Source organism: Achroia grisella, unplaced genomic scaffold (genome assembly GCF_030625045.1).
Source record: "Achroia grisella isolate CSIRO2021 unplaced genomic scaffold, CSIRO_AGI_Agris_v1 utg1240, whole genome shotgun sequence".
In the NCBI taxonomy this organism is placed as follows: Eukaryota; Metazoa; Arthropoda; class Insecta; order Lepidoptera; family Pyralidae; genus Achroia; species Achroia grisella.
In genome coordinates, this window is record NW_026712603.1 from 977495 (window position 1) to 992573 (window position 15079).

Below are 15079 nucleotides of genomic sequence, written 5' to 3' on the forward strand. Positions count from 1 at the left end.
AGCTTGATGAAAACCAGCCTATAGAACAGGCAGGTTTTCGTAAGAATTTCTCTACTATCGACCACATCTACACTATAAAACAGCTAATAGAAAAATACAATGAATATAACAAACCTCTGTATATCGCTTTTATTGATTACAGAAAGGCATTTGATAGTCTGAAACATAGCTATATATGGAAAGCTCTACAACAACAAGGCATACACTACTCTTATATACAAATAATACTAAATATATATTCAGAAAGCAAAGCCAAAATAAAATTAGAAACCTTGGGTGGTTCATTCCCAATAAATAAAGGAGTACGACAGGGAGACCCATTATCTCCCAAACTATTCTCAGCTGTGTTGGAAAGCATTTGCCGTAAACTGAACTGGGAAGGCTTTGGACTCAATATAAATGGATCCTATTTGACTCACCTACTTTTTGCAGACGACATTGTACTCTTCGAAGAAAGTCCTATACACCTTGAAACTATGATTCAAAGTCTGTCAAACGAAAGCAAAACAGTGGGTTTGTCAATGAATACTGCAAAAACCAAGATCCTGACCAACTCAATGGAGATTGACGTTGGTTTGGACGGTGGGTGCTTGGAGTATGTGGAAGAGTATGTTTACCTGGGACAAGTGGTGTCTTTTAGAGATCAGACAGATAAAGAAATAAACAAAAGAATAGCCAGTGGATGGAAGAGATACTGGTCTCTGAGAGAGACAATGAAAAACAAGAACATACAACTGTCAACAAAAAGAAAGACATTTAATACTTGCATTCTGCCGTGTCTGACATACGGATGCGAAACATGGGCCTTAAACAAAGAACAGCGGGAGAAATTGCAAAGATGTCAAAGAGCCATGGAGAGAAGTATGTTAGGGATAAACAGAAAAGACAGACACAGATGTGAGGATATAAGAGCAAAAACTAACTTGACAGACATTCTTGTGCAGATAGACCAACAAAAATGGAGATGGACTGGGCACATGATTCGAAGCAAACCTGAAAAATGGAGTACTTATGTAACTGAATGGTATCCAAGGGAAACAAAAAGAAAAAGAGGTAGACCACAGAGACGCTGGGAGGATGAAATCAAGCTGACAGCAGGCCCCTACTGGAGAAGAGCAGCCCAAAATAGAGTACACTGGAAGGAATTAGAGGAGGCCTTTGCCATAAGGCACTCTGTACTGCGGGATATAATATAGAAAATGGAATTAATAATTAAACATTAGAAAAAAAAATAAAAATTAAACTACTTAACAAACAATAATAGTAAAAAATATATATAAAAATAATAAATTTATAGTATAATATAGTAATATGAATGAACAGGAATGTAAAAAAAAAAAAAAAATGTGTGTACAGAAATAAAGGCTTCTAAAAAAAAAAAAAAAAAAAAGATTATATAGGAATAATATGGTATTAGTCTTATAAATTGTAGTTTTTAACTTCTGAAACTACTAAAAATCCGTTTATATATAATATATAAAATTTTCGTGTCACAGTATTTGTAACAAAACTTTTCGAAAATGGCTTGACTATCTTATCTATAGGCTTGACCAATTGTTATAAAATTTTAAGTGTTTACTCTGGAAGAGAATAGCATGTAAACTATTTTCATATTACCACTACTCCTAAATAGTAAGGTAGGTCCATTTTACATTGAGTTTTACTTTTTAGACCAATTTTTCTGTTAATGATTGCGCATTACTTCTACTGTCAACCTACTAAACTACGTTTGTCGGGTCGACTAGTAATACATACAGTGGAAACTAATTGTGAAAAATGTTAAAAGCTGTGTTTTTGTAAGGAATAGGTTTTTAATATTTTAATAAAGGGAAGCACCCTCGTTATGTATGTAAAACGTTTGGGGCGACACATAACAATCTTTACGCATGGTCCTCCTCCCAATCGACTGTGAAAATAATCAAATTCCTTTTATTTATTCGCCCCGCTCACCTTCTAATAAAAATGTAGGACCTTTTTCGCATGTTTGAAGTATTTTTTAACGATAAACATTTTAACTGAAACATGCATAACAGTTTTTTTATCTATATATAAAGTATATTTATTCATATTAAAAAGTATAAAATCGCTGATTTCGTATGTCTGTTTCTTAGCTTACGTCTAAACTCCGCAACGGATTTTATATATAAATTCACTAATATTTCGAGTATATATTCCATCTAGATGATCTACCGGTTCAACACACCGCTTTACATAGCTAGACGTGGGTTCGAATTCTGGTATGATAAAAACCTTTGTATTCATCAGTATAATTATTTGTATTGGTTTGGGTATGTTCTATCTATAATTTCTATGTATTTACAAAAAAATGTATTTAAGTTTTTTTTCCGGACTACTCTAATGCAGTCGGCCGTGGCTGGCCTTTACAGCTCCACCGGACGATAGTGGGCGAGTGCAGATGGCACTACAAACCCTTGGAAGGACCCTTATGGAGTGGCTAAAGGCCAACTCCCACCTGACGGATACGACTTTAGTCTGAGAGCACCGCTAGAGGGTCGAACCTCGGCTTAGGCCGTCGTAATTACGATCCCGTACGTTTGTGTTGGATGGGGGATCGATCGGAGCTATCTGTTGTTTAGTACCTATAACACAAGATCAACTGGAAGCTTGGAACTAGATGGCGCTGTGTGAATTGTCTAGGGTTTTTTTATTACTGTACCACATCGAACAGTATCAAACTGCATACTGTTAAAATACTATCCTAGATCATTTGTGGGTAAAAACTAGTGGAAACATGAAATAAAAATATCAACTGTAACAATTTGGCGTTGATAGAACACTCCACTTCCCTACTGTGTGGGTAAAAATAATAGTTATTAAGAAAGTAAGAAGGGTTGCCGTGTTATTGTGTTCGGTATACACGTCACGACCATCTTGGGAGCGCCTCTTCCAAAAATTGTACGTGTTCCTTCATACATACTTCATAACTCGCCTCCAGGATGTGTTAATGAATATTTTTCCAATATATCGACAGATATGTGTAGGTTTTAACATCCTCAAGACTTTATCTTTAGTGAGAACTAAGAGATATATGACGTAGCTTCTAAAAATTTATGAGTAATGCCACTCTTTGATGAGATTGCAATTTTGTGTACAGAATACATTATTTTTATGATATATATTTACCTTATTAGTACTGCCTTTCAAAAACATATAATCTGCTTAGGGTACATCGGTTGGATTGTTATTAAATCTATAACAGACAACATAAGAGATAGGTAGAGAAACATTTTATTCGTTTTATACTCTTAAGACTAATATTATCTACATAAATAAATAGAAGTAAAGTGTCCGTTTGTAATTTCAAATTAACAGCTTTTCACTACTATGCTATGTAAGTGTATACGTATATAACAATATTAGTTTTCTACTTTTTTTATTAATGGACACTTCTGCTCAGGGAATATAAAGACACCGATTTACCCGGAATACCAGTTTAATACCAAATACTAACTACAGGAAACATTGTTTTGTCCAACGCTTATTACTGAAAGAAAGAAAGAAAAACCAGGACTAAATAATATCAAATACTAACAGGAAGTATTGTTTTGTCCAATTAAAATTTGCGTGATGTGATATAGTGGGAATAACTGACCCCATTATTACTATAAACTTGTACGCTAACAGGTCAACATGTATGGGGAAAGAACGAACCTGTTCTAAAAAAATTGTGATTATTGTGAGTATGCGAGATAGTAGTATTATTTAAGATAATCTTATCTGTGGTAGTATAAATAGTGGATAACTATATATTGTTTTATAAGACTCCTTACTGCAATATAGTTTGTGCCAATATCTGTGTGTATGTATTCCTATGTATCCTTAATTCTTTAAAACTGCGCAACAGTTTTTTAGCATATAAATTTTTTTAAATACTTAGAGTAATTCTAGAAGAAGGTTTATATAAATAATACTTGTACACCGGATTACTTACACAACCCTTATGTTAGGTAGGGTATGAAAAATAGATAGTAGCCGTTTCTAAGACCTACTGAATATGCATATAAAATTTAATATAAATCGGATCCACCGAGTATGTTAACTAACATTGTGACACGAGAATTTTATATATAAGATCTAACATTACAAATTTCTATATATATACATAGATATTAGCTTAATTATTCGTTCAAACTTCAGTACACGCTGTTGGAGCAAAACGCGGATTTAATGCTAAAAGCATTCTCATCCGGCCAATCTTCGCTGGAATCTCAAATTCCTTGCATTCTGTACAACAGAGTTATAGTTAATTATAAAATAAACTACGCTTACAGACTTCCCATATTCTGCAAACTAATAATTAGAAGCTTAGTTATAGCTAGAAGGATTATGCAATAAGTGTATTATAGAAGCTAGAATTATGTAGTAAGTGTATTATAGAAGCTAGAAGGATTATATAGGATTATGTAGTAATAATTCAGACAATGCCATCTAGTCCCTAGCTAAGCAGAACTTGTGTTATGCGTAGTAAACTTATAGAAATACTTAAACACTATTTTGTAAATATACACATAGAAAACATGTTTATAATCATTAAAATCAATTTAATTATTTTTTTTAATAAAAAATGATCTGTCTTTAAAAAAAAAATCAGTTGAGTTTTTTGCCAGTTGTTCTCAATTGAATCTGTGCACTGAACGGGACGATAGAGAAAAACATTATAATACAAAAAATTTGACGATCATAAGCGCCTAAAATTACTTACATGAATAAATGATTTTTAACTTTAATAAAGGGAATCCTATTTATCGTAAGAGCATTTAATATAATACCAAACAAATACAGTCATTAGTACCTACTATATAAAATGTATATTAACTTTTCCTCTAAATATTATAATTTCATGTTTAAACTTAATGAAAAGCATGGACGCTATTGTTCCTATATTTATAGTATTTGGTATTACATTAAATTTAATTAATACAATCTTTTGTAACAATGCTCCATGTTCGTAATTTCTCATCAGCGAATTCCTTTCGTGAGTAATTTCCTTTAGCGAAATACTGGATGGAAATCGTCTTAATATCTACCAGTAGAATAAGCTACACACTTATGCGGGAGTCACTGTTTGATGTTGATAACGCAATAATAATGAATTTCATTTAGACAGGTGTGGTGTTCATAATTAAGTTGTCGCGTATACGCAATATGGAGACACGAGTAGGCCTTTATGTCTTTGATGTGCGAGAAACTCGGCTTGCTAGTGGCACAGATAACATAATATCACATACTAGTGGTAATACAAGCTAGGCTGTTTAAGTCAATATATAATATTATTACAAATATCTAAGTATATCTGCATGTCGGTTAGATTCTAACCTTTATATTCTTTATTGCACAGATAATATAATTTAGAGACGATGTGAGCTAATGTGGACTTATCACTACAAGAGATCTCTTCAAGTCAACCCAAAACAGTAGCGTAGGTGGTATTGAGAAACTTTTCACTTCTAAACGATTGAATTGATCTTAATAAAAGACGTAAAGATAACAGAAAGACTTACTAGAATACTTTGTATTTTACTAATATTATAAACTCGAAAATTTGTGAATATATATGCTTGTTACTCTTTCAAGCAAAAACTACTGAACGGATTCATATGAAACTTTACAATAATATAGCTTATGCATCAGAATAATACTACGCTATAATTTAAAAAGATATTCTGAATATATATTACTAATTGACCTTTGACGATCTCGGTGGTCTAGCGGTCTAGCACACCGCTTTACGATCGATGGTCGGGGGTTCGATTCCTCGCACGGCACAAACATTTGTAATCATGAGTATGATTGTTTGTATCGGTCGGGGTGTTTTCTATATATAATATGTATGTATTTACAAAAAAAAATATCTATGTATAAGTATCAGTTATCTAGTATCCATAACACAAACTTTAAGTAGCTTAATTTGGGTCTAGATGGCGCTGTGTGAATTGTCAAAAAAAAAATTGCTTTTTGTTCTTGACCATTTTGTGAAAAACATTTTTTCATGGAGAGAAAAGGAAACACATTTATAATAGTATGGATGACAAATAAAAGGATACTACTACAAAATAAAGTGAAAAATGGGTGCTAAAACGATTTAGTACTATTAAATATATTGGTTTTATATATATACATATTTATATAATATAAAAATAATGAAATTATAAATTTAAAACTTAAAGTTGGAAAATAAACCACAATAACATATAAACTAGCAGAAAGTTTTCTAAATAGAAAACTCCAATACCTTGGCTCTCTGCCACACGTCCCATTGTACTCGCAGAATGAATAGATTTAAACGAATATGTTATAATAATTTATGAGCCATATTTCATATATTATGCTATACCTTTATCTGACACATATGTTCAGTTCAAAACTAAGTTCAAGGCCTTTAATTCAAGATAGGGTATATTCTTGTTTAGTCAATGTGGTTTATAAAAAAAGCAGTCTAGTATTGTTGTAGTATTGTAAAATAAACTGTATAGTACATATATATTTATAGAAATTTAATATAATATTTGAATATTAATATAGTAGCTAGTCGCCCCGGCTTCGCACGGGTATATATATATTATACAACCTTCCTCCTGAATCAATCTATCTATTTAAAAAAAGCGCTACGAAATCCGTTGCGTAGTTTTAAAGATATAAAACAAAGTCACGGTCGCTGTCTCTGTAATGATGATGATTTTGTCAAAGTTACTTAAAAACGCTCTGTTCTTTAGAAAGATTCTTACTTTACTTTACATTCTACTTTTTTACCTAACAAAGCAGTTATATACTGCTATTTTTCAAAATAACGTGTTTTTCAGCCAAAAAAATAAGTATTTAAGTATCAATATAAATTTTAAGTATAATTTTGTCTATATAGGAATACAACCCCGGATTCTTCAAGTCTATGGTGAATAGGTATCTCCTGGGTAAGTGCGAAACGTCATAGATCTCGCCATTATTTCCCATGAGATGACGTAAGACCAAGCGCAATTCTATATTTCAAGGGCCCATTCTAATAGAAAAAAATAAGTTGCAGACATAAATAAATATAAACTTTGACTCGATATTGATTAAATAAAATGTATATATATATATATTATTGTATAAGTATTGTTACTTTTATTGTCTAGTTTGAATTAGGAAGTGCCAAAAGCATTAAAACGATTTGGCGCCCAACGTGGGACTTTTGTTAATCTTGTGACTCCTACCATAATTCGACTCAGATAAATAAGATAACATTCAATTTAACAATTTTATGTATTTAATAGATTAACGTTCTTCGTCGATTTACTATTTGGTGAGTGCTTGGTAAGGATGTACTGACCTCAATCAATCAACATGCCGCTGCGAATATTTTGTAATTATACTCACTTAATAAGTGAATAATATGAATCTGTATGATTATTTGTAACTGTCTGGGTGTTTTTTATGTATAATATATATGTATTTACAAAAAAAGAGAATCTGAATATTTATATCAGTTGTCTAGTACCCATAACACAAGCTCTGCTTACCGTGGGACTAGATGGCGCTGTATTGATTATTCAGGGGCATTTATTTATTACTTATTAATCATGACGTGAGATAATTTTTTAGTGACGGTACATTTAAAAAGTCTATTATCATATTATTTATACGTTACTGTTGAACGTTCTAAAGTGTTTATTTCAAAAAACTGTCCACAATATATCCCTATACGACATGCCAAGAGGATTACTAAATCTAAACGAAGGCTTTACTTTTAGATTGCAATACACATGTTTATTTTCCCACACATCTTTTTGTTCGTGATATTGACATATAAAAGATTAAACGGAACCACAAGTGTGGTGATCATCGGTACAGATTGGAATTGAGCGAGTAAAAGGATCGGCGAGGCCGTTGGAATTAAATATTTATGAAGTGGACTATTCCAATTTATTGTTATGACACTTATGACAAAAACAGAAATAGTTAGAAATGAAATAGCAGAAATAGATCTCAGTTATATAATATGTATACTTACATGGTAGCAAAGCAGTATGTATCATGTCTCTACATGTTGTACTACTGCGATAATGGAAAGTAATGGAAATAAATTGGCGGAATTAGGTCTTAGTTGAAATGAGTTGAAATTTATTACAGAAAATAGCTAGTATTTTTTCCAGGTAACCGTTCCAGTAACGAGGTAACTAGTATTATTGACAACTATTTAGATATTCCAATGTAGAGGCATGAAAATATTAAATATGTATGAAAATGTTATATATATTTAATTTAAGTATGTGTAGAAAAATAACAATATAAAGAAAATTGCAAATATACATTTTAATTACGTAAGATACGTACTGCATATGTGGTGCTGCATTAATGCGACAGCGCAATAGTGGAACTGAAATGGCGGAATTAAATCTTAGTTACGTAATATTTACATGTTAGTATAATGCAATAATAGTGTAATGTCTGCACTCCAAATGCAGTGTAATGCAAGTTGTCATATTCTGTGTGCTAGTGTCACCAGATCATTATGTGTTATTTTATATTTCAGTGCGTTCTAGTCATTGATATTTATTTATATATGGTAGTATGTCGTAGCAACATGTATCAAATGTAGATCTAGATTTATATATGTATGTATATTATTATTATATTTATATGTATGAAGGTATCCACAAAATATTAGCGTCGTGGCACCCCATCACGGCATATGTTGAGCGGAGACCTGTTTGGTACTATCTAATTAAATTTTGAATGATGTATTGGATTATATTGGATGTGTGTATCAAATAAACTTATTTTCTTTCTTTCATTTTTTCGGAAATGAAATGGTGGAATTAAATATCATTTATGTAACATATACGTATTAGTGTATAAATGCAATAGCACGATAACTGAATGGAGGAATTAAACTAGACTATAAAATCGTCTGCCTGGGTATTTCTCTCTCACCTATTTCACCTACCAACTTTTGGGAGTTTGCTTTTTAAGTTGTTTAACCTGAAGGGTTCACCGCCGTAACTCAATAAGGCACTTACAGGATACAGAGGCATTATACATCTTAATTCTCCCCCTTGGCATGAATGGCAATGCATTATAGGACTTTGAGGTATAACTTAGTTCTCCTCTCCAATGGCAATGCATTAGTAGTATTATGAGCGTCAGATGATGCACGTCATCATGTGACGCCCTAATACTATTAGTATTGTAGAACTATTCACATACAGTAGTAACCTTGACCGACATTTAGTTACATAAAAAATTGTCTTTATATTTAGATGATCACAAATTGTACACATTGACGCCTATGGCAACCTTTATGGATTCAAATAATAGACTCTTTATGTTGAAATAATAAGAGGAATAATACATTTGCGATAGAAAAATATTTTTCCCTAAAGCCGTAATGGTATTATAATAGTGTTTTCTGGGAAAAACAAAATCTTCATAAATGTGTTTGCTGGAGAGATAGATTTGGCAGATGACATGTTTTTTCGGGGGAGGATTGTTAGTAATATTGTAAATGCAAATGTTAGTTTGTCTGTTTATTTGTTATACTTTCAGACATTATTGATAATTGATATATATGTAGATACGTAGCTTTTAGGGTGACGGAGAACCTATGCTGCTTTTTAACTCCATCAAAATCCCGGGAACGAAGCTTCGGGCTGAAATAAGTAACATTATATAAGCCTTCAAAACGATTTTTTTTGTAGACAGCGTTTTTTTATACTATTACATTGTAAATAAGAAATAAGCTAGTATTTATATAATATAAATACTATTTTATTTATATGTTAGGATCCGAGACGCAAACTCGTTTCTTTTACGTAACAAACGTTTTTTGCAATTTCATAATAACTGGTAATGTCGTTGAGGTCCCAAGGGGTAGTATATAAACAAACATACCTACTTACATCCACATTTACGAGGAACGGTCGACAATTTTCAGGCCAGACAAAGAAAAATTAACTAACCTTATACCTATTATGTCAATATGGTCCTCTCTCAAGAATACCACGATATCCTTGCAACCTATATAAAAACAAAGTTTGTGGAACTAATTATTAAGTGTTGCATAATATTCTTAAGTAATTTCAATAAAGTCAGCAGAGCACCTAATGTATCAATTATGTCTAATGGAATGTCTGAATCACACGATACACGATTCAGGATACGACGACGATTTGCATGTCTAGTGTGTGATTCGCCGTAATTTCTTAAATATTAGAGTGTTCATTGGCTTATAAATTTTAGCATTATTATATTATATTATAATTCAGGTCGTGATTCACCTGTCGTTCGTATATCGCGCCTGTATAACGAACTTGCAGAGAAAAATCCGAATCATATGTATGTATTTTATGTTGGTGATCCTAAAAAATAAATAAATAAATAAACTGTTCCTCACGGTTAACTAACTTCGTTCCACCGGAATCGTTTACTATTTGTATTCTGCCGGAAACGGATGCACGCGGAAAGCGTAGGATCGTACATCCCAGAATCCATATTAATATAATAAAAGCGAAAGTGTTTTTTTCTTTTTTACTTTTTCACGATTAGTCGTGAAAGGACTGAACTGTATTGATGACTGAATATAATAGATATTTATTATTACGAGGACGAACGTAGGCTATCTTATACCTAATAAAGGTGAAGTCGCCGGCAACAGCTAGTGATGCTGCTACTGTCTTTACACTTAGATCTTTTAAACTGCGCAACTGATTTTAATGCAGTTTTCAGTAATAGATAGAGTGATTCAAGAAAAAGGTTTATATGTATAATATATCTATATAATAGTATAGAAAAACCTGGAAATTAAAATATATACGAAGGGGGATCGTGTCGCTAGTTTTAGATATAATACCTATATTTCATTTTTAATTCATAATTGAAATACCTATACAAAAATCAAGATCAAATACTCAAATGTAAGTAATATAAAGTGGTTTCCTAACCTTACCCTTGGGGAAATATCTATAGTCAGGTCAAGGGATACCGAAATATGTGCTATTATAGGGATGTGGTTTTATTGATTAACGGAGCGATTTTACTTCCTGGTACTTTTACATAATATTTTTAAACTATAGCGTAAGAATATAAGTAAATATATATTTACTTACTAACTTAATAAATAAATGAGATATTGTAACGTTTCCAGATAAAAATTAATTATGTAGATTTTTAGGTGCACGTGGTCATAGAACAGAAGAAATTTAATTTTCGCCGGCCGAATTGATTAAATTTTAAACATAACTAGCGGATTTGGGAAACATAGTTTTACCATATAAATAAGAATACTAATATCACTATCACGAACTAGTGGTAGAAGAGTGAAAATTTAAGACTGGTATGTATCTTTTAATGCCACTTTATAAAAATAAAATATTTTGTCCAACAAAACATTTTAGTGTGGGGTACTTAGGGGTACAAAACAGATAAGAACCTATTCTCAGATCTACCGAGTATACATATAAAATTTCATCAAAACCGGTTAAACCGTTTCAGAGAAGAATGGCAACCAACACTGTGATACGAGTATATGTATTTATACTAGCTGTAAAATTTTATCAAAATCCGTTCAGTACTTTTTGCGTGAAGGGGTAACAAATATTCATCTATACTCACAAACTTTCGCATTTATAATATTAAAATAAGAATAAGATATTTAAAATACCTCTCAGATACCAAATTTTGAAGAATATCCTTCAGTATTTTATAGGAAAATAACAATTATGTATACATATAATTAGTAAAAATCACGGGATCTTACCACGTTTTATATTTATTTACAGTTTACCCGTGATCATGGCGGTTAAAACACTACCGAAATATCGGGAACTCAGCAAATAAATATAAAACGTGGTAAGATCCCGTGATTTTTACTAACTAAACGTATAAATAATGACCGCGTCAAGTTTAAAACAGTATATAATACTTATGTAATTTAATATTGTTGATACATCAAATCAGTCAATCATAAACAAAAGTGTCTTGTAAAATAATAATTATTTAATTTAAGATTGTTGATACATCAGTCATAAAAGTGTTATTTTCTATTTTATTCTCTCTACCGTGAAGCAAATAGTTTGAACAAATGTTATTTAAAGTTTAACAACACACAATATGTTAGAAGGAGACAGTTTATGTCGGTGTACAATATTTCTGACACCAACAAACATAAAACAAAGCGAATACAGTAATAAAAGGAAATTGCTAGGATTGTCTCTGTGCATTATGCTTGATGTCTTACTCAACATGTTCGCCATACGAGTTATAAAGCCAAAAGGGATCTATTTGTTCACAACAATAGAGTTTTTGATAACTTTATTATACACATAAATCATTCTATTCTAAAGGTTAACATTTTATTTCACATATATTTTAAATAATCTGATAAGTACACATCAAATTTCGGAGGAGTATGGGAACGAAAACTGTGACACGAGAATTTTATATATAAGATATACATCTTACGACATTTCCCTGGGTTCCTTTATCATCCACAGGTAATTTAAATCTTTAAATCTATACATATGAATAAAATTGGACTGTCTGTTTGTAATATTGAAATAATCGTTTTTTACTACATGCATATGAATATAAATGAGGTACATATACTACTGTAACATTTTTTTAAATTTTTGATTGCCTGTCTGTTTGATTGTTCCGGCTAATCTCTGAAATGGCTGGACCGATTTTGACGGGACTTTTATTGGTAGGTAGCTGATGTAGTAAGGAGTAAATAGGCTACTTTTATTTTAGAAAAATAAAATAAAATTCCACGCGGACGATGTCGCAGGTGCAGCTTATTAGCTATATAATATTTTATAAATTATATATGAATCTCAGAATGAAAATTAGAATTACACATAGGTACATAACAATCTATTCTCAAACCTATTGAGTATACATATAAAATTTTATTATAAACGGTTTTAGTAGACAGTAGTTTAAGATTCCGTCTCGGACACGAAAATTTTAAATAATAAGATTATTATTGACGTCTTTAAAGTATTACTTGAATACTCATCAATATAATATTATCTGATTACACTAATAATGAGTGCGTATTGCGTGCGATAAGCGATTTCTATGTTGATTATCACATGCCTTTTATTTGTTATACTGTAATTATTATATAAAACATCTATTTAAAAGAGCAACACACAAGTTTCTTGCTCATTCTTCTTGTGATGAATCTGCATTCCGAATGAGTGGTAGAATCAAAATATGACTATTCAAAAGTGCTTGTAATGAGTTTATTTGAATAAACATTATTTCTATTTCTATTTCTATTTCTACTTTGTTTATTTTTATGACGAGACTGTTAAAAAAGTACATTAAAATTATTTTTCCATGTCTGCTTCAATTATACGCCTCTCATTGGTCATCTTTCGCAACCCAACTGCCTTATTATTCAATTAGGTGTTTTAATTACACGCTCCGCTTCCCTTTCTGTAGTAGCATACTGACGCGATATTGAAAATGTTATCTCCAGTTATGAGGGTCACAATTTGAATAACAAAGTCTGCCAATGTCACCTTAAGAGTAACAACACGATATCTGGGATTCTATTATGAGTATTTGGGTTTAAACGCTCTGTTATGTTGTTAATAGACATTGTTTTTATATACAGCGTCGGTGGTATAGCAGTTTAGTACACAGCTTTACTTCCGACGGTCGCGGGTTCGATTCCTCGCACGGTACAAACATTTGTATTCATGATTATGATTGTTCGTATTGGTCTGAGTGTTTTCTATGTATATTATGTAAAAATTTACAAGCAACTGTAATGTAGATTTTCCTAGCACAGGTTCCGTTCCATTTTCTTATATTGTTATATTTACAAGATAACAAAAAAAAAAGAATATTAATAATGGAATGGAATAAATAACTTTATTATTATTATTACTATTATTAAAAAATGTATCTATGTATTTATAGTAATTGTCTAGTACTCATAACACAAACTCGGCTTAGTTTGAGAGTAGGTTGACGTAGATTGATTTAGATGACGTTGCCTGAATTATTCAGCGATATTATTATGGTTCATCATCATCATCATCATCATAATCAACCTACTGCAGTCCACAGCTGGACATAGGCCTCTCCTAAGGCACAGCTCTGGGCACGATTTTCAGCCCTTCGCATCATTATTATTGTTATGATATACCTTATACGTTGATTTTCACAGATTTGCCTGCATTTATTTCCAGACGCATGGGAAGTTACAAAATATTTTCTTAATAGATGTTCTTTTTTAATGGATGAATATGGAATGGCTTACGCTAAAGGTAAACGCAAGCATACCGTTAGCGTAAGCTGCTATATAAAAATATATTATAGAGAAAATTAATGTATGGCATTCATATGTAAATTCATAATTTCACGATATTCGTCTGTATCCTCGGTAGTATAGTGGTAAGTATCCCCGCCTGTCACGCGGGAGACCGGGGTTCGATTCCCCGCCGGGGAGATACGTTTTTTTGTGAATTTATATTTATTTTGGATATTACATATAAATTAATTGCTATTATCCACATATTTAGCTACGATCCCATGATAATTTTCAAATTATTTCTAAGTGTTTTTTTTAATGGAATGAGTGCAGATGGCACTCCAAACCCGCAGAAGGACTTATGGAGCGGCTGAAGGCCAACTCCAGCCTGACGGAAACAACTTTAGTCTGAGGGCACCGCTAAGAGTTGGAACCTTGGCTCAGGCCATCATAATTTCGAGACTCATTTGAATTTGACGACGGATTGATCGGAGAGGTGTGTGTAAAAAAATACATTTCTCTATGAGGTCCAATAAAAATACCTTATTAGCGCGTTATTGAAAAACTTATGAAATAATACAGCGGCATCTGGCGGTACTGATATCAAACAAGGATCGTTATTATAATACTATAAAACTTTTTACTGATTAAAATTCAATACCAATAAGAAAGATCTATAACATGATGGCGTCATAACGTCATAACTTAAATCCATTAGCGATTTAATTGAAAATAAATCTCTTGTTAAAACAAAATTGAAGAGAGTAGCTATTTATAATGGAGTTAACAAATTTGAATTCGGCTCCCAGGGCGTCTTCG

At 31.8% G+C, this 15079-nt stretch overlaps 1 non-coding gene across 1 annotated transcript; it reads left to right on the forward strand.

Annotated features, from left to right (window-relative positions):
* Nucleotides 1-14386: 14386 nt before the first annotated feature.
* Nucleotides 14387-14458, forward strand: Trnad-guc (transfer RNA aspartic acid (anticodon GUC)). The gene has a single exon. It is a non-coding gene; the product is annotated as a tRNA-Asp (tRNA).
* Nucleotides 14459-15079: the final 621 nt, after the last annotated feature.